The following is a 22,021-nucleotide window of genomic DNA, read 5'->3' on the forward strand; positions in this document are numbered from 1 at the left end:
ACTGGTACTATATAGCTGTCTGTTAATAAATGCTTGTTGAATTGGAGCAGCACAGCATGATAGAAAAGAGCACAGAATATCTCAAGTCTTCTAAGTCCTGAATTCTCATTAGCTCTCCCATTTACAAGGTGTGTGATGGTGAACAAGTCACTTAATCCAATCCTCAATTTCTTCATTTTTAAAAAGAGAAATTTGTACTAAATGCCCTTCCAGGCATTTACTAAAGGCTTGTTGAATTGAATTACATAGTATCCTAAATGCTTAAACTGATTCAATTCATAGCTCATAGTTTCATAAGTTTAGAGCCGGAAGAAATTTTAGAGGCTATTGAGTTATTATTATAAAGAAATATTTTTGATTTTTAATGGTTTATTTTTTAGCCTGCAACTTTTGCTGAAGCAGTTTATTGCCTCAATTAGTATCTCTGATGATTCCCTAGGATTATCCAAGTGAATCATCATGTCATCAGTAACTAGAAATAGTTTCATCTCCTCTTTACCTATTTTTATAGTTTTAATTTCTTTCTTTCCTCTTGTTGTTGTTGCTAGCATTTTTAGAATTATTTCAAATAATTGTGGGGAGAGTGAGCATCTTTGCTTAATTCCTATATTTATTGAAAAAAAAGTTCTAATGTACAATGTCATTGTAAATGATTCTTAATTTTTGGTTCTTAAATACATGCTTTTTATGATTTAAAATAAGGTCCTTCTACACTTAATAGGGTTTTTAGCGTTGAAGAGTGATGTACTTTCTCAAAGGCCTTTCTGTAACTATTGAGATGATTATGTGCTTTTGGAAGTTTTCGTTTTTTAACATGATTAGTTATCTCACTTATTTTCCTAATTTGAACCATCCATACATCCTTGATATAAATTTTACTTGTCATAAAGAATGATTTCTTGGATAAATTTATATAATCTAATTGTGCATTAATGATATTGACCATATTTTTCATTCTTTTATCTTTCCCTGCTTTAGGTATTAGGATTGTTTTGTTTTGTTTTGTTTTTTCTTAAGAGTCTTGTTAAGGTGCTTTTTTCCCTCATTTTTTAAGCATAATTTGTCAAGTATGGGTACTAATTGTTCTTTAAAAATTTGATAGGATTCTCTATGAATACATCCAGATTAGTAGGTTTTTTTCCCCTTTACATCTAGTTCTATTTCCTTTTCTAAGATCATTTTATTGAAAATCTCTAGTCTTGGTATTTTATAGTTTTGAAGATATTCCTCTATTTTATTTGTGTTTTCAGTTTTATTGAATTTCTTCTGATATTTTCGTAATTTCACCTTTCTCATTTAGTATTTTGTTAATTTGATTTTCTGCTCTCCTTTTATTTAGATTACCTAAGAGTTTATCAATTTTATTAGCATTTTCAAAGAACCAGCTTTTAGTTTTATTTCTCATTTCTATGCTTTTTTTTTGTTTCCAACTTATCTACACACTAACTTTTAATTTATCCTTTTTTATGCTTATATTAGGTTTAATTTTTGAGTATCTAGTTTTTAAATATACACTCAATTGATTAATCCTCTATTTTTCTATTTTTTTAATGTATATTTATAAGGATATAATTCCCTCTCCCCCCTCCTTTTTCTCAACCCCCACTGCTTTAACTTCGTCCCAGAAATTTTGATATGTTGTTTTATCATTATGATTTTATTATTAAGAATTATTTCTATACTTTGTTCTTTTTTAAAAATAAAATAGTTTTTTTATTTTTTCAAAATACATGTAAAGATGCCTTTGCATAATCTTGTGTTCTCAATTTTTCTCCCTCCCTTCCCCCACTCCCTTTCTCTAGACAACAAGTAATCCAATATACATGTACAATTCTTCTAAACATATTTCCACATTTATCATGCTGTGCAAGAAAAATCAGATCAAAAGGGGAAAAAAATGGAAAAAAAAAAACCAAGCAAACAACAACAAAAAAAGGTGAAAATACTATGTTTTGATCTACATTCAGTCTCCATAATCCTCTTTCTGGATGCCAATGATTCTTTCCATCAAAAGTCTATTGGAATTGCCTTGAATCATTTCATTGTTGAGTCAAGTCCATCATGGTTGATCATCATATAATCTTGTTATTGTTATATTTTGTTCTTTAACTTACTAATTATTTGGGATTTCATTAAGTCTTTATTTAGGACCACATGGTCCTTGAACCAATTATTATTTTTTGTTATATTATGGTTTGTGAAGGATATGTTAACTATTTTTTCCTTTTTATATTTGTTTGTAATGTCTGTGATCTAGTGTATAGTTAATTTTGGTAAGGTACTGAGAAATATGTATATTCTATTGTTGTCCCATTTAGAGGATCCAATAAGTCTTCAAACTCTAGTTACTCCAGCAATTTGTTCAGTTCCATATTTCCCCACTTGTTTATCTGTTAGATTTATCCAAAACTTGGAGAGAAATATTAAAATCTCTTCTTACTGTGTTGTGTTACAGATTCTTGTAACTCTGATGTTTCCTTTTTGAATGTGCATAGGCATTTGGAACTTATAAACTTGTTACTGATATTGTCCTGTTGATGATCTCAGGATAATATAGTTTCCTTATTTATGCTTTTTATTTTTTTTCTTTTTCTGAGGCTGGGGTTAAGTGACTTGCCCAGGGTCACACAGCTAGGAAGTGTTAAGTGTCTGAGATCAAATTTGAACTCGGATCCTCCTGAATTCAGGGCTGGTGCTCTATCCACTGCGCCACCTAGCTGCCCCTGTTTATGCTTTAAAAATTTTTTTTTTTTTTTAAATGTTTTTGCTTTGTCAGATTGCATGATTGCAATTCATACTTTTTTTGGATTCACTTTGTGCATTACAATTTTTTTCCCATCTCAATTTTATTTTTATTATATCTTTGTTTTTTAAATGTATTTCTGGTAAATAACAAGGTTATTATAGGGTTTTATTTCCTTATCCAGTTGGTCACTATTTCATTTTATTGGATTGTTTAATCCATTCACATTTAAGTTTATAAGAGTTAGGTTTATAATTTCCATCATATTTCTCTAATATTGAGGGATTTTTTCAACTTTTCTTCCCACTTTACTGTAAATTGGTACTGTGATCCTTCAGTTATTTTATTTTCATCTTTTTTTTTTTTTTTTTTTTTTTTTACCATGGCTCTGTTCCCACTGGCTCTTCTCCTCTTCCTACTTATTTGTTACACGTTTCCCTTTGAGTTTTATCAGTTTCTTTTCTTCCTGCTCCTATCTGATTCTCCCTCCTTTTCCCTCTCAATAAAGTAGGTTCTTTCTTCTCCCCTTCATCTAGTCCTGTTCATTAGTTTTTTTTTAAATTTCATTTTTTGGATTCTCCCCCTCCCTCTTTCCAAAGATTTTTCTCACTCTCTTCATTAACTACACTCTCTTTCAATTTACTCTGGTTCATTCCCTCTATAATGATCTAGTTTTTCTTTTTTCTCTGTAATTCTAATGTAATCAAAGTTTCTAAGGTATCCATTCTAGCCTTTCCCCTATAGGTGGTTTCTGCCACTTCCTTGTAGGGAGAGCTTGCTTTATGGATTTCCCTTTTCTGTTTGCTTCTCTCCCAGAACAATGCCAGTTGATGCATGTGTCAGAGAGGACACTGCCCTCCCCCACTTCCCTGATTTTGCAGCCCTCCAGTGATCTATACTCTTTCTGGATTTCCCCCCTTTTGCTTCATAATCTCCTTCCTGGGTCCACACTTGTTCAGGAGCCTGTTGCTTCTAGGGGTTCCAACCCTCCCATTCCTGTAACACAAGTAGACATTTCAAGCACCAAATTCCTGGACCTTGTCTAGTATAATTTCTTCATCAACAGAAGCTCCTCTCACCCCAAAGGCCTCCTTCCTTTCCCATCCTTTCTCCCCATCTTCCTTACCCATTTCTGGCTTTTCTCCTCCTGAGACAAAAAAGATCATCTTCCTCTCATTGGAGACAAAAAGATCATCTTCCTCTCATTGCTGGTCCTTGATTTGGCCCCTCTATTCCTACTCCCCTTCCCTTTTTTCATATATCCTCTCATTTTGTGACATTATTTCACACACACACACACACACACACACACACACACACACACACACACACACAGATTCACCTGTAGGTGCTGCCAGGTTGCATTCATCAAGCCCTATGCCCACTTCTTCAGTATTACCTTACATTCACCCTACCTCCTTGTCTACATTTAGAAAGAAGTTTCCTACTGGTATCTCTGTTCCTTACTGTTGGCTACTGCATTTCTCTCTCCTATGTTTATCTTGTTTAAGAAGCAAATAATTTCTTTAATTATAGTTTTCTTTCAAAAATGTTTTAATCACCTCTTCGTTACTGAATATCCATGTTTTTTTCATTTTATGACTAAGCTCAGATTTGCAGGGTAATTCACATTGGCTTATATCTTGAGCTCCACTGCTCTTCAGAACCCATTATTTCAATGCATCCTTTGTTTTCTGGTGGTTATAGAATAGTCTTGCATTATTTGAATTTCCTTTCCTTTGTCTTTCTCCTGATAGTTTTCATAATTTGCTATTTATGAACTGAATTATTAAATTTAGCCATTGTCTATCTTAAGAGTTCTCAATCTTAAGGTTTTTTTTTTTTTGAGGTGATCTATGAATTCTTTAAATTGATATTTTATTTACTATGTTCAGAAGTCCTAAGTAATTTTATCTTATTATGTACTAAATTAATGGTGTTGAAGTTTTTTTGGATGTTGTGCTCTTTTGAATACCTGAGATTCTTATCATAATCATAGATAAGATGTCTCTAAACACCTATCTTTGAGATCAATATGTTTTGCTTATATAGTGAACATATTTTCTTCTAATGTTTTTGCTTTTTGTTTCTTTTATTCTAGATTGTCTTTCACTTCTGTATGTTTGCATTTCCAATTGATTGCTCTCCCTTTTATTGCTTTGGTAAGACCTGAAATCACATGGTATCCTCTTTTTTTTTATCAAAGTATTTCTTTTGTTTAGTCATATTTAGTTGTAGATGCCTAAACGTGTTTCCTTTTTTGTTTGGTGTTTTTCCTATTGATTTATTTGCTTATATTCAAGGTTTTTGAGTTTTCTTCTTCCTAATAGGTTTGGAAATTTCAGGCTTTTAAAAATATCTATTTTTCTCTTAATCACTTCTAACTCCTTCCTATTAAATTGCATTGTTTGACCTAATCCAAGGAATTATAAAATCTAATAATTATTTTTTAAAATTGACTATCATTACAAAATGATGAACAGATAATCTAATTAAAAGTTCAACTGTGGTCTTAGACGATTAACACTTCCTAGCTGTATGACCCTGGGCAAGTCATTTAACCCCAATTGCTTCAGGGAAAAAAAAATAAAAAGAGAGAGAGGAAAAAAAAGTTCATCAGAAAAAGATCCAGAGGTTATATTGGATTCTGAGGTATAATAAGCATCACTGACAGTAGTCAGGAAAGTTAGTAATATCTTGGACTGAATTTAAAAAAGTATAATGTCTAGAAGTAGGAAGATAAGTGATGGTCCTGTTGGGCTGTACTTTGGTGAGACTGAATCTGGAGAAGAATGTTTATTTTTGCAGTTCCTGTTGGTAAGAAGGCAAATTTAGGATTGAGGTCTCCAAATAAAAGCTGGATGCTCCACTTCAGTCAGGTTAAAAAAAGGAATTCACAATCAAGTACAGATAGACTTTAAATGGCTTTTGAGTTCTTTGTTGGCTCCGAGAATGTGTGATTTTTCTCCCCCAAATTTATTTTATTTGAAGAAACAGAAGAAACAAAAAGAAAAACAGAAAAACAATACAAAACAAAATGAAACAAAACAAAAGAGAACATTATCATATGCCCAGCAGAACATCAGGGAAGATTCAAATATATAACAACATATACCAATTTATGAATGTATATATATTAAAAGGAATTATGTTCATGAGTGTCCATCTTTACTTCCTTATAAATTGTTCTTTTGTTCTCTGCAGCACACCTTATTTATTTTATTCCTTTTTCCCTTTTTTTATCCCCCCTCCCAAACAGGCCATAGTTAAGAAAGGCTATATTTAGGTATACATATGTAGATGTACACATACATACACAGACTCATACACATACCTATATGTGTTTCCTATCCCTGCTGACTCTTTCATTCAATTCTGATCCTAATTTGCCTTGCTATTACTTAACCTCCCTCCACCCATGGACTCCTCCCTTGTCTTCTTCCCTCACCCTTTGCTTCCCTATGAGTCCATTTCTTCCTCCCCCCCCCCCTTATTTCTTTATAGATTTTGGAGGGTGATATACCCTTCATGGCATACACACACACACACACACACACACACACACACACACACACACACACACGTAGTGTGTTGCCTATTTAACCTATTCCTGATGTGAATAAGTTTTCAGAACTACAAGCCCTCCTCTCCCCTCTAATGTCTGTGTTTCTTCTTCCTATGCACCTCATTTGTGTAACATAATTACTATTTTTACCTTTACTCTGCCAATCTTTCTTTTAAGCTTACCCAATTGTTGATGTAAATCTTAAACATAAAGTATACATTTCCCATGTGAAAAAAATATAAACAATTTGTCCACATTTAACAGTTTGTCCATGTTGAGTTCCTTAAAATTGCTTTGATATTGACTCTTAGATGTTAAATTTTCTGTTAAGTCCTGAAAATCTGTAAGTTACTTGAATGTCCATTTTTCCTTATTCTAAATTATAAATAATTTTGCTGGATATGATATTTTTGGCCAGGGACCTAATTCTTTTGCTTGTCTGGAGAACCTGCAGTCTTTTATTGTAGCTAAGTCTTGTATATTTCTAATTGTAGCTCCAGAATATTGAATTTTTTTTTTCTTGTTTTTTGCAAAATTTTCTCTTTGATTGTTTTGAAATTTGACAATAATATTCCTATGTGTTTTCCACAAAGGATCTCTTTGAGGTGGTGATTGATGGATTTTTTCTATTTCTACTTTTCTGTCATGCTCTATCACTCTAGGACAATTTTCTGGATTATTTCCTGCATTATTGTGTCACAAGTTCTGTGATCACAACTTTCTTGCAGTTCAATTATTCTTTTCTTTTATCTTCTTGATCTATTCTCCAGATTTGTTGTTTTTTCTTATTTGTTTCATATTCTGTTCTATTTTCTCATTCTTTTTTTTTTTTTTCCTGAGGCAATTGGGATTAAGTGATTTGCCCAGGGTCAGCTAGGAAGTGTTAAGTGTCTCAAATCAAATTTGAACTCAGGTCCTCCTGACTTCAGGGAAGTTCTCTATCTACTGCCCTTATTTTCTCATTCTTTATAATCTCTCTTGTTATTTCTTGGTCTCTCATAGCTTCCCTGGCTTCTCCTTGCCCAATTCCAATTTTCAAAAAGTTATTTTCATCTTTGAGACGCTGTTTTCTAATTGGTTAACTTTCTCCCCTCCCCCATAATCTTCTTGCTTTTCTTGGATGGTTTTAATTCTTTTCTTTAGCTTTTCCTCAATGTTTCTCATCTAATCTCTGAATTCTTTTTTGAGTTCTTTTATGAATTCTCTCTGGGCAGGGAGCCATTTCACATTACTCTTTGGAATAGAAGCTTTTTTTATTTCAGTGTCCTCTGAAGATGAATCCTGCTCTGCCCTGTTCCCATAACATGTGTCAATGGTGGTATTCTTTCTTTCTTTTTCTTTTTCTTTTCTTTCTTTTTTTTTTTGTCAATTCACATTTTTTTTTTTTAATAAGAGGTATCAGGGCAAACACAGTCGTGGACTGGGTGGGGATTGGTGCCTCAAGCTTCCCTTCAGCTCTGCCCTCTGACCAGGAACCCCAAACCAAGAGCTCCACCCTCCTGCAAGTGCCCACAGCCAGCAGTGCCCCTGCCCTGATGCCTCTACACTCACTTGGTTCTGGCTCCTTCTCACTTAGCAGTGTGTCTCAGCAGTGTAGCGGGGCCTGGGGTTCCCAATCAGCTGAGGTTCACTCAGTCCTCCTGGTCTCAGACCCCAACTCCACACAGTGTGGGAGGTGAAAGTCTCTGTGGTTCCTGCTAAGGCTGCAGTCACACCCTGCTAGCCCCAGGGGTCCCCTCTAGATGGTCCCTCAGAGCCAGCCCAGGTTAATCCCAGCCCAGGATCTTTCTTCAGATCTTCTCAGATTGTGTCTGGAGGATCCCAGTTCTGCCCCCAGTCTTCTTGATTTTTCAGAATCCTCTGGGAATATGTGAAGGGAAGCCTCAGTTTTCTCATCTGTAAAATAGGAACAATTTTAACACTAACCTTTGTGCTACTGATTTCCAGGTTTAAAGGGCCATATGAAAGTGTGTTATTACTTTATTCAGCAAGTCCTTGAAGAATGTGAAGATTACTCGGCATCACTGTGAAAAGGGAACTGGTGAGGGGATAGTCTAGGCCCAAAAGATCATTTCGGAGTTACTTTGTGCTCTGTTATAACCTAGGAGACGGTACCTGCTGTCATGTAATAGTGGCATTTATGGTACCATTAAATGACTAGTAAAGTAGAAAAAGGCATTTGTAAAGTACTTTTCAAACACTTAAAGTGCTTTATGAACACTGGTAGTTACTGTTATCATTCAGAATAGAGACACTTCCCTCTTTACCTCTTCACATTTAATTAATTCTCATTAGGTGCTGCCTAAGAAACACCCTTTTGCTCACTTATTGTTTCTTTTATCCCTTCTTTATGTGGTTTCCTTGGATTATGTTGAACATTGAATGATGTGGAAGGGGCTTTTTAAAATTCTATGAGATTGTGTTATGTTAGGTGAAAGAGTGGTAGAGTTTTGGTGAGGGAATCTTCACAACATGTTATATGAGCATCTCTTGCATAAATTAGTTTTTTTGGTTTGGAGAAGAAAAAACTTTGGAAAAACAGGATGACTATTTTTAGATATTTGAAGGATTTTTATATGGAAAAGAGAGTAAAATTACATTTTCAGGATCCAGAAGGCTGAACTAGGAACAGATTTCAGTTCATCATAAAGAAGACCATAGGAACAACTAGCACTGTTCAACAATGGCATGATACCCCTTGTGAGGTAGTGAGCTCCCCATCACTAGAAGTGTTCAACTAGAGATTGGATAGCCCTCTGTTAGAGACATTATATTGGATGGGATGTTGGACTAATTGGGATATAAGGTTCCTTCCAGTTCAACAATTCTAGGATTCTATGATGAAGAAGATACTTCTTCCTGAGATGGAAAATTAGATTAGACCACAAAGGTCTCTTCTATCTCTCAAGCTAAAAATCTGCCATGCTGATGTAGGAGTACCACCTAGTGGTAAAATAAACCAACTGCAGGTTTAACCCCCAGATGTTTTTAACCTAAAACCAGTAGGACATAATCAGACCCCTCACTACCTATCTAACCATTTTTGTCCAGGAATGCATTTTTGGGAAAAAAATTTTGAGGAGCCATTATATATTTTTTCCCACTGTCTAAATACTTTATTTTTCCAATTAAATGTAAAAACAATTTTTAACATTCATTTTTTTAAATTTTAAGTTTCAAATTTTCTCCCTCTCTTTTTTCCCTTTCCTTCCTTCATTGAGAAGACAAGAAATTTAATATAGATTATAGATGTTCAGTCATGCAAAGTATATTTCTATATTAGTCATGTTGTAAAAGAAAACAGACAAAAAAATCCACGCACACAAAAACAAAGTAAAAAAAAAATATTTTTCAATCTGCATTCAGACTCCATCAGTTCTATCTTTGGATGTCATAATTCATCACAAGTCCTTTGGAATTGTAGTGCTTGGAATAGCTAAGTCATTCACAGCTGATCATACAACATTGCTGTAGCTGTTACTGTGTACAGTGTTCTCCTGGTTCTGCTCACTTCACTCTGCATCAGTTCCATATATATTTTTAATGTGAGTTACAATCACAGGACAATCAAATTCTATTTTTAAAGCTGGCTAACTAAAAAAAGTATAAGAAACGTATACTTTCTTACCATTTCAGAAAAGAAAACGTAGATTGTTGTGATCATAGACTCTAGAACTGAAAAGCTAGTCAGATAGTCAATAAACATTTATGAAGGTTTTCCTTTGTGTTGTGCAGCACAAATTGTGCTAAATAGTAGGGAAACAAGACAAAAAAAAAATAGCCCCTGTCCTCCTGGTCTAATGGAGGAAGGCAACATGTAAAATAACCAGATACATGTATACAGGATGGATGGAAGATCATCAGAAAGGGGATTATTTGCAGCTGAGAGTATTGGGAAAGGCCTTCTGTAGAAGGCAGAGTTTGAAAGGAATCTTGAAGGAATGTAGGGAAACTGTCAGATGGAGAAGAGAATAGAACATTTTAAGCATGGAGAAGGCCAGTAAAAATCTAGAGAGAAAAGAGAGGAATTATATGGGAGGTCTTCTAATTCAGCTCCTTAATGTTTGCATATGAGATAAATGAGCCAGAAAAATGGGGGAAATTGCAGAAGCAGAAATTAGATGAACCAGGATAATGAGGAAGGCAGTGTGGTAGAGAACTTGGGAGCTCCAATTTCAGAGCCTTGTGATTAGCGGCCAGTTTTTAAAGTTGAGAATTCTGTAGACAGCTTCTCAGTAATCTGGTTCTCTGCTATTATCCATGAGAAACAAACAAGGGAGTCTTTAAAAGAAGCTAGGCAACCCCAAATCTATAGCATTAGTGCCTGCCCAGGAAAAGCTGCCTTTTAAAAAGGGCTGTGAAATGTGGGAAGGTGGCCAGAGGAGGGGCAGTTTGTGTGTTTTAGTAAGCCTGTTTGTTGTGTGGCAGCCCTCCAAACCCAGGCTAGGAGCCTGGCTTTGACTGAAGCAAAGTGGGCTCCTTTGTAGCCGCTAAGATGCTCAGATTCTATGAAAAATGCCCCAGGCTTATTAACATGACCAGTAAGAATCAGGTCCTGAATCTCAAAACTTTATCCTTATACATTTCAAGAGGAAAACATTTGTAAATAATTGAACTACTAGAGCAGCCCATCTGTAGAAAGCACACTGGTTAGTTGAAAGAAGGGGTGGTGGTGCAGAATTTCATGAGATTAGAAAGTGGTTTTGTTAGTTTTTCATAAGAAATTAGGTTTAGGTGATTGGTGGAGTGAGTATTTTTATTTTTATTTTTCCTGAAGTAATAGGGGTTAAGCGACTTGCCCTGGGTCACACAGTTAGGAAGTATTAAGTGTCTGAGTCTAGATTTGAACTCAGGTCCTCCTGACTTCAGAGCTGGTTCTCTAACCACTGCACCAAATAGCTGCCTCAAACTGAGTATTTTTAAAATTATTCTTATGGTGAACATCTGCTGGTCTCAAGCTGTCAGAAAGAAGCCTTAATAAAACTCTTAAAATTGATGAAGATAAAATCATTAAGTCCACAAGACTCTAACTCTAATTGCTTATGCTTTATCAGTATTTGGATAAGCCTTCCTGGCTCTTTTCTCCCCCACCCCTCATTTATATTTGCTCAATTTTAATAATCAATCCTTTCAGTCTCAGCTGAACCTGGATCTCCTAACCCCCTTGCAGTTTTGTATCTCTCTAGCTGAACTAGCATTTCTTGCCTTCTAGGCAGGGCAGAAACTAAAAGAATTCTTTCTTAGAGAAGGCCGGGCTGGATTTAGAAATCCCACCATTCTCCTGGTGAGGTGCACATCACTTGCTCTTCTCAGGCACATTTACTGGCTTGGACACAGCTGCAATCCTTTGACCACAGCAATCCCTCTGCAGCCACTTGGAGCCCAGCCTGCCCGGCTCAGGTGGACTAGGTGCTCCCAAGCAGCTATTCTCAGCCTTGCACAACAGTTCCTAGAATCCCCATTTTCCGGAATCCAGGACTGCTGATAACAACCCTGGAAATTCCTAATTGCAGCTTGCAGCCCTACCCTAGTCCCTTAAGAGGACCCCAAGATGCTGCCCTTAGTCACCTTTCTGTATGAAATCACATAGGGCTGTGTGGTCCACCAGACACCATCACTTCTAGTAAGGTCATAAATCCCTTTAGAATGTAGTGTGGAGTATGGTGCAAGGTATTGGTCTAAATCAGATTTCTGCCACACTGATTTCCAATTTTTTCAGCAGTTTTTAATCAAATAAGGAGTTCTTTTCTCAATAATTTATGTTTTCCAGTTTTTTGAATGCATGTTTCTGATTCTCTCTTGTCGTGGCTGTTTCATTGGTGTACTTCTTTATTTTTTAACCAGTACAAGATGGTTTTGCTGACTGTTGCTTTATATTATAATTTGAAATCTGGAAGGCATTCCCCTTTTGTCTCTTTTCTTTTCATTATTTCCATTAATATTCTAAACGTTTTTTTTCCAAATGAGTTTTGTTATTTTATTGAGTTCTATAAAGTATTTCTTTGGTAATTTGATTGGTGTAACATTAAAACTGTAAGTGAACTTTGGTAATGTCATTTTTATTATATCAGTACATTCTAGACTGAGCACTGACTATTCTTCCAACTATTTAAGTTCTTTATTTTTTGAAGGAGTGATTTTTAATTGAATATAAATTAGTATTATGTATATTTTGATGGCTTGATTTTCAGTATTTTGTGTATTTTGTAGTTATTAGGAATGAGATTTCCCTTTCTATTATTGTATACATGTGTATTGTACTTTTGTGATTATTGCAAACAAATATTTTTGACTTTTGATAGTTTATTTTGCAGGCTGCAACTTTGTTAAAGCAAAGTCTTAGTTTCTTGGATAATTCCCTATGGTTTCCAAGTAAACCATAAACAAATAGGGATAAATTTATTGCCTCTTTACTATCTTTATACCTTTAATTTATTTTTATTGTCTTATTCCTATTACTAGCATTTCCAGAACTATATAATATTATAGTTCAGAGTGTGTCTTTGCTTTACTTTTGCATTTTGAGGAAAGTTTCTAGTGTTTCTTTACTGTACATTAAGTTTACTTTTGGTTTTAGATAGATATGCTTTTGAAATTAAAAATTCCCAACTGGAAATTAGTATGGCAGAAATTAGATATGGATCCACACTTAACACCATATACCAAGATAAGATCAAAATGGGTCCATGATTTAGGCATAAAGAGGGAGATAATAAATAGATTAGAGGAACAGAGGATAATCTACCTCTCAGACTTGTGGAGGAGGAAGGAATTTATGGCCAAAGGAGAACTAGAGATCATTATTGATCACAAAATAGAAGATTTTGATTACATCAAACTAAAAAGTTTCTGTACAAATAATACTAATGCAAACAAGATTAGAAGGGAAGTAACAAATTGGGAAAATATTTTTAAAAACAAAGGTTCTGACAAAGGTCTCATTTCCAAAATATATAGAGAACTGACCCTGATTTATAGGAAACCAAACCATTCTCCAATTGATAAATGGTCAAAGGATATGAACAGACAATTCTCAGAGGAAGAAATTGAAACTATATCCACTCATATGAAAGAGTGTTCCAAATCACTACTGATCAGAGAAATGCAAATTAAGACCACTCTGAGATACCACTACACACCTGTCAGATTGGCTAAGATGACAGGAACAAATAATGATGAATGTTGGAGGGGATGTGGGGAAACTAGGACACTAATACATTGCTGGTGGAGTTGTGAAAGAATCCAGCCATTCTGGAGAGCAATCTGGAATTATGCCCAAAAAGTTATCAAACTGTGCATACCCTTTGACCCAGCAGCGCTACTACTGGGATTATATCCCAAAGAAATACTAAAGAGCGGAAAGAGACATATATGTGCCAAAATGTTTGTGGCAGCTCTTTTTGTTGTAGCTAGAAACTGGAAGATGAATGGATGTCCATCAGTTGGAGAATGGTTGGGTAAATTGTGGTATATGAAGGTTATGGAATATTATTGCTCTGCAAGAAATGACCAGCAGGAGGAATACAGAGAGGCCTGGAGAGACATAAATCAACTGATGCTGAGTGAAATGAGCAGAACCAGAAGATCACTGTACACTTCAACAACAATACTGTATGAGGATGTATTCTGATGGAGGTGGAAATCTTCAACATAAAGAAGATCCAACTCACTTCCAGTTGATCAATGATGGACAGAGGTAGCTACACCCAGAGAAGAAACACTGGGAGGGGAATGAAAATTGTTAGCACTAATATCTGTCTGCCCAGGTTGCATGTACCTTCGGATTCTAATGTTTATTGTGCAACAAGAAAATGATACTCACACACATGTATTGTACCTAGACTATATTGTAACACATGTAAAATGTATGGGATTGCCTGTCATCGGGGGGAGGGAATAGAGGGAGGGGGGGATAATTTGGAAAAATGAATACAAGGGATAATATTATAAATATATATATATAATAAAAAATTAAAAAAAAAAGAAATTAAAAATTCCCTCTATGCCTATGTTTTGTAGGACATTTAGCATACAGGAAGATGATGCCTTTTTTGAAGTTTTTTTTCTGTATCTGTTGAGATAATTATGTGTTTTTAATTGTTTTTGTTTTCATTATTATTAACTATGTTGATCATTTTCCTAATGTTTATCTATACTTGTAACTCTGGCAGAAATCCAAATCGATCATGATAAATAATTTCTTGGATGAATCATTGTAATATGATGTCTAAGCTCTTTTCTTGTTTATGATTTTCAGTATTCCAGCGACTTTTAAATTATTTCTCCTCAATCTCTGTTCCAAGTCAGTTGTTTTTCTTAAAAGATATTTCTTTTCTTTTTTTTTTTTCTCAGTCTTCCGACTTTGTTTTTGTCATTCCTTGATGTTCCAAGGAGTTATCTTCCATTTAGCCAATTCTAATTTTTAAGGAGTTATTTTCTACAATAAGGTTTTGTATACCTTTTTTTAAAGTAGTTAATTCCTTTTTTTCATGTTTTTCTTTCCTAACTCTTGTCTTTTTTCTCATTCTTTTTTTTAATGCTTTCAACTGGTTTTTAAAATATTTTAAACTTTTAATTCTTCTAGGAATTCTTGTTAGACGTGTCTAAACTGAACTTTTTTATTTTTTGGAGATTTTATAGATTTTTTTGGAGTTATTTTCTTCTGTGTTTATGTCTTGAACTCTTTATAGCTCTTTATGCTTTGGTTTGTTTTTGTTTACTCATTCTTCCTGCCTACTTCTTGACTTTGGACTTATGTTATAACCAAACATTATGTTTGGACTTCGTGTTGGGCTCCGTACATTTCAAGCTGGATGTGAGAATAGGGTGTCTGGCCTGAGTTTCTGTCTTTTTGCATTCTTCTGCTGTTTTCAAAGCTTCACCTGGGGATCTGCTCCCAAAGTACTGTGATTATGGGGTAAATCTGTTCATTGCCCTCCTGATCTGACCTTTGTAAGTTTCTGACCCAAGTTTGGGTCTGTTGGCTTATTTGTGATTGGTAGTTTCTTTCTTTTTATCTCAATAGTACTGTGTTTTTCCAAATACAAATTCAATCAAAAGATAGTTTTGAATTTTCATTTTTGTAAGATTTTGTGTTCCAAATTTTTCTGCCTCTCTTACCTCCCCCTCCCCAAGATAGCAATCTGACATAGACTAAACATGTGCAATTCTTTTAAACATCATTCCATACTAGTCATATTGTGAAAGGAAAATCATTCCTGTAATTAGGATTTTTTCAGGGATCTCCTAGTATCTCTTTCTAATACTCTGTTTTCTCTCTATAACTGGGTACTAGAGTGCTTCCTGCAATACCATACTATAGGTTTCTGATCAGATTCCTTCCCCAGGGTCTGGACACCTCTCTTCTCCGTCTCCCTGAGCTGTCACAGTTAGAAAAATGATACTATGATTTCTTGGCTTTTCCAATCAGAATTTCGGCTGGTGTATTCTGTGTATCAGAGTTGTCAAATACACAACCACAGACTTTATGTGGCTCAGGAAATGCAACCTAAACCATATTTAAATGTGATTTGGAAATATTTAATAAAGTAAATAAAATACAATAAAACATAATGTGAATATGTGTTATTTTAAGTCACTTTGTATACCCAGGGATTGTTATGTACAGTTTAGTGACCTTGTTTCTATTTGAGTTAGATGTTATTGCTCTAAATCTTAATCAAGGAATGTACAGAGGGAGAGCTAAACTCTAATGCTTCCCCTGTGCTTGCTATCTTGGTTCTGCCTCAACACTGATTGTCAATAAAGAACAAAGCTACCTAGGATTTTAAGTCCTGTTCTTTGATATTTTCTTTGGTTCTTCCACTTTTGGGTCACCTTTAAATATTTCCTTTTTAGTTTTAAACCTTTTTGCAAAAATGCCTTTACCACCATCTCATTTCCTACCACATAGGCACTTTGTTATATCTTTAATAAAACATGAATGTGCTTATAGGTTTAGAACTAGACTGGATCTTAGAGAGATGACACAGTCTGAACTCCTTCATTTTCTGTATGAGGAACTTGAGCTTCAGAGAACTGAGTGGACATGTTCAAGGTCATATAAGGTGGTAAGTTAGGAAACCTAGTCATTCAATTCAAAGTCCAGTGTACTTCTGGGCTTTATTCAGCTCTTAGTTCCTGGTTTACTTCTTCCACTGAAAGTAGTGACTTGGGTTTGCAATGCACTAGGAAGAGGCCAGATAGATTGCAAGTATTGTAATTTGAAGGTACCTTCCTCAAAGTCAGTAAGATGTAATGAACCCGAATCTTGTTCTCTAATGGTTCTTTGAATCTTTATGATTAATAGGGCAGAGTTAAGTTCCTAGGATCATTGAATATTTGGAGTGAAAAGGACCTATGAGATAACCTATTCAATCCCTTTATTTTACAGAGCTGCCTAATCTGATTGGACACCATTGATAGAGTACTAGGCTGGGAATCAGGAAGACTCACTTTCCTGAGTTAAAATCTGGGCTCAAATACTTACTAGCTGTGTGATTCTGGGCAAGTCACTTAATACTTAATAAGTATTCTCTCTTTATCTCTATTTTACAAATGAGGAAATTGAGGCACAGAGCTTGTGATTTCCCAGGATCTCAGAATAGAACCAAATTTGAACTTAAGTTTTCCTGACTCCAGGTTCAGCACTCTATCTACTGTGTCACTTTGCTACATCATGATTTCTCAGGTATGAGATGCCATACAAATAAATGTTACAGAAATCAAGAAATCAAGCAAACTAACATGACTAAAACAGTGCTGTCAAACTCAAATAGAAATGGATCCCTGAAGGTTAGAAAATCACATATTAATATTATTTGTGTTTTATTATATTTTTATTAATTTAGTTGTTATAATTGCATTTTAATTTAGTTCCTGTGCACTTAGGAGTGTTACTGGAGGCTGTTTGAGATCTCTAGTCCAAAATGATTGATCAGAGAGAAAAAATAGAAAATAGGACCAATAGAGTTAGCAGTGGAAGGGAACTTAGTGGCCATTCAATCCAACCCCCTGATTTTATAGATGAAGAAACTAGGTTTTTCTTTGTTCTGAGTACAAAGATCCATCTAACTTATTATGGTGAAGGGTCTTTCATCAGTACTCCAAGAAAATCATAAGTGTAGAAGTTGACAAGTGTTTGTTGAATGAATGAAAAGCAATATCCAGGACAACCTTGAAAGGGAAATAGTCGTAAAAGAGCAATAAGGGACTGGGGGAGCACAGAGAGATTGGTTCTGAAAGAAGTCAAAAGCAGTCCAGTTTTTTTCCTGGGTAATGTGTTTATGGTCTTATCTTATGCAATAGGAGCTGTATGTCTTTGTAGCAGCAGTTGGACAGAAGGGCTGCTTTATACTAGCTGCCCCTTCCCCTGTGTCATTACCTCAATGTGTGATGGGGCCTTTGTCTACAACAACCAGATCTTTTCAAATCAGCCTTATCATTTGATTTCTAAATGAATTTTCTGCATATTATCTTGCCCTCAACTATAAATATAAACATGCCCAAAGCCATATAAAAAAGATTTTTGGTGCTGGTGATTAGGCATTGTAGTTATATGCCCTTAAAAGGAGAGCATCTCTATGGTGTGAGGGAGGAAGAATAAAAAATTTAATTCCAAAGGATTTTACTAAGTCATTTGCAATATCCCACTTTGTTTCATTTTTTATGCCTAAGGATATTTCTGACTTAATTGGATTTTTTGTTTATTTGATTTGCCTTCTCCTCCCCCTCACCCAAAATGATATTCAAGTTGCTTGTAAGGAAAATGATTATGCTCTAGATTTGACAGCATCACTTCTCTCCAGGATCAGTCTGAAGGAAATGGGCTATGATGGAAAAGTCATGTTGTTTTAAAAGAGGAAATCACAGCTGGACTTTGTAAATGCAACCCTGGAAGGGGACAGCTAGTGGATTTAGGTGTAATCTTCAGGCTCTTTCCCACTGTTCAAGCCCCATGTTGCTAGGGAAGAGAAACCAGACTCCAACCATGGGAAAGAAGAATAATACAAGATGATGGGATAGTTAACATTCATTGAAGTGCAATTATTGCCAGGGGACATGAATCAATAAAGCTGGGGAAACTATAGCTCTATCTAGGTTTTATGAGTTCCACAGAGCAAGTTGGGCAAATTCTCACAAGATCAGACCAGTAAACAGTTTCCAGAAATGGCAGATCTCTATTTCCTCCTTCATTCATTCTTTAAAAATGCAGTAAGTTCTAATTCTCCTCTCTGTCTCTGTCTCTGTCTCTGTCTCTCTCTGTCTCTCTCTGTCTCTCTCTCTCTCTCTCTCTCTCTTTCTCTTTCTCTCTCTCTCTCTCTCTATCTATATATATATATATATATATTAGCTATAGCTACTTTAATAATAATAATTATCAACTAGGTGGCAGAGTGGAAAGAGCATCAGAGCTGGAGTCAAGAAGACTCTTCTTCCTGAGTTCACATTTGGTCTCGGACACTTATTAGCTGTGTGACCCCTTGGAAACTCACTTAACTCAGTTTCCTCAACTATCAAATGAGCTGAAGAAGGAAGTAGCAAACTACTTCAGAACCTTTGCCAAGAAATTCCCAAATGAGGTCATGAAGAATTGGATATGACTGAAAAACAACTAAACAAGGGGGCAGCTAGGTGGCGCAGTGGATAGAGAGAGCACCAGCCCTGAATTCAGGAGGATCCGAGTTCAAATTTGGTCTCAGACACTTAACACTTCCTAGCTGTGGGACCCTGGGCAAGTCACTTAACTCCAGCTCATGGGGGAAAAAGAAATTCTAAAAAAGAAAAACAACTAAATAAGAAAAAACAAAATCAGGTTTCCAAAATAATTGTCTCCCAATTTGCTGAAATTCCATTCATTTCAGAGGTTTTTTTGTGCATTAATAAACTACTCTTGTAATCAGGAAACACCTCTAGAGAGTTTAGTATACCAAGCCAGCTAGCTTATCATTTATCCTTCAGGATAAATTGTTTAATCTACTTGCTTCTGAATCAATAATCGATCTATTAACTAAGAAGCAGTTATTAATTGCCTGTTATTTGCCAGGCACTGTTATAAATTCTGGAAAGCCTATCACTAAGATGGCTTTTGTGAGGTGGACAAGGGGGTAATGAAGCTTTGGTGGTGGTGGTGGGGGAAAGATACATTGAGTTTGTATAGGGTTTATGCTATAGTATGGGTTTCCCCAACATGACAGTATGACACTTACCTAAGAATCACTTTTTTATAGGGCCATGACCTTATTGCGTCATTGGGAACCTAGGGTTCTTCTGGAAATCCCTTTACCTATCCTCCTAATCAGACATTTATATTTTTCTATACCCTATAAGTACTTTTGTGTATAGTGTGTGTATAGTCTGTATTCTTGCCAAACTGACTTTTTTTTTTTTTTTTTTGCAAAGGATCAATCCTATCCATTACCACCTGATCTTTGAGTGATTTCTATCAGATTCATAATTTATAGTTCATATAGCTCTAGAAAAACATATTTTCAGCCTTTTGGGGATGCAGTCACTGCCTCTACACTTACTGAATTCTGACAAAGGGTCTTTGAAAGCTGATGAAATAATAACTTTTGTTCAGTTGTATTCCAGCATTTATGACCTTATTTGGGGTTTCTGGTCACTGGAGTGGTTTGCCATTTCCTTCTCCGGCTCATTTTACAAATGAGGAAACGGAGGCAGGATTAAGTGACTTGCCCAGGGCCACACAGCCAGTAAATGTCTGAAGATGGATTTGAATTCAGACTCCTGACTCCAGGCCAGGCTCTTTATCTATTGGGCCACCTTGCTGCTCTTGAAACAACAACAGCTTACCTTTATATAATGCTTTAAACAAGAGTGTGCTGGTAAATGTTTCGCAATTAGCTCTCTGGGAAAAAAATAACTTAATGACACATAAGGGATTAGCTGTTTCACCCCGTGTGTGCAGCGCAGATGGTCGGTTTCAAACAGACTTTCATGTACCGCATCAAAGAGCTTCCCAGGCTACTCTGTCCATTCTCTGTGGCTGATCAATGTTAAAAAGGGAGCCGGGTGATGAGACGGCGGAGCCGGTCCTGTGGCGGCCGGGGATGGAGTGCTCAGCAATCATTTGGCACCTCTGGCATAAGGATGGCACTGAAGGAGATTTAAATTCAAAAGATTGCTCTTGCCATGGAGGAAGAAAGGGCTGGGAGGGGCAGCCCCACATTTAAGACCCGTATCTAGTAGTGGTAGAGAGGAAGCAGCGGTAATGCGTCCTTGGGGTTCGCCGCTCCCCGGAATTCCCAAAGGTTCCGTTGGAATGGATGCCCGCCAGATGCTCTGAGATCGCCTCACGTGGTGCAGGGAGCCAGGGGACCGACGGGCAGTTCGGTTCCTGACCTTAATTTGCTTGCTTTCAGAGGCAAGGCCTGTCACCTGTTTTCACTTGACTTCAGTTTTCTTATTTCTAGAACGAGGGGCTCGGGGTGATACCCTGACGGCCGGTATTTTAAAGCTCTTGGACTCTCGTGTAGCCCGGTACAGACACACAAAGGATGCTCTATACACATGTTGACAGGTTGGTTTTTGCAAGGGGTTGGTCCTCGGGAGTCGAAGAGGAGAAGCTTCAGAACCAGACCTTTCCGGCCTATCTCCTAAACAAAGTGAGAACACACTCTTCCCTTTATTAGCTTCTTCATCTATTACCCACAGAGTCTGGAGGGGAAGAAAAATCCCAAGTTTGGGGCATGATTGATCTTGTTTTGAAAAACCGCTGGAGTGATAAAAATTAATCAGTGCTGTTTCCTTGTCATTAACACCTTCCCTTTCCCCAGTTTATTCTTTTCTTTTCTTTTTTTTTTTAAGGGGAGCAGGGAGGCTTATCTGCAGTGGGGAAAAAAAAAAAAGCAGATTGGGCTGGGGGCTGGGGGGACGAAGAAACACCGGGACGGCATGAGCGAGAGACAGGGAGGGACGCGGAGTGAGACAGAGACACCCACAGGGACGTAGAGGCGAGAGAGATGCTTGGACGCGGTTCTGGTCCATCAGCCCCCACTTCGCTGATCTGCGGATCCCTCACACTTGTGTTATAGACCCAGAAGTCGGAGGGAGCCCGGGGCCTGGAGAGCGCGATGCGCCCTGCAGCTGCAAACGATGCCTTTGATTGCGGCCCCGCCAAAGCATCCCGGCCGGCTCGCGGAGTATTTAAGCTGATTGTCTCGGCCCTGGGGGTTCCTCTGCCTAGCTTCTAAACCGAGGCACCGGGAGCACCTTGTGTGACAAACAAGGCTCATTAGCATAGCCCGGCAATTAAACCCCCCCGGCAGTCTGTTGTGGAGAGATAAAGAACTCCCAATTTATGGCCCAGTTGACTTTCGCTGGAGATGAATCCGCTGACAGCTTGGAGTGGCTGCGCTCCCCGGTCTCGGGAGTGCAGCTGTTGGGAGGGAGAGGGAGCCTGGCAAATGTGACTTTTCCGCAGACTATCCAAGGGTATTAACACTAACTAATTAGCAGGGAGAAGCCAGAGGCGATGAGGCTTCCAGAGTGTGGGAACCTCAGCGGGCCTCCAACAGCTGGGGTGTGCTCCGGCCTTCCTCCTCCCCAAGGCTGCAAGCCTTCTGGAAGTCGGCCCTCGGCCTCCCCCGGCTGAGCTACCGATTCAGATCAGAAATGCAAATGCTCTTTCTTTTATGGGAAACTTCACGTTTTTAATGCGATTTGACAATAGTTCAGAAGACGGCCTGTTT

Source organism: Sminthopsis crassicaudata, chromosome 2 (genome assembly GCF_048593235.1).
Source record: "Sminthopsis crassicaudata isolate SCR6 chromosome 2, ASM4859323v1, whole genome shotgun sequence".
Classification (NCBI taxonomy): Eukaryota; Metazoa; Chordata; class Mammalia; order Dasyuromorphia; family Dasyuridae; genus Sminthopsis; species Sminthopsis crassicaudata.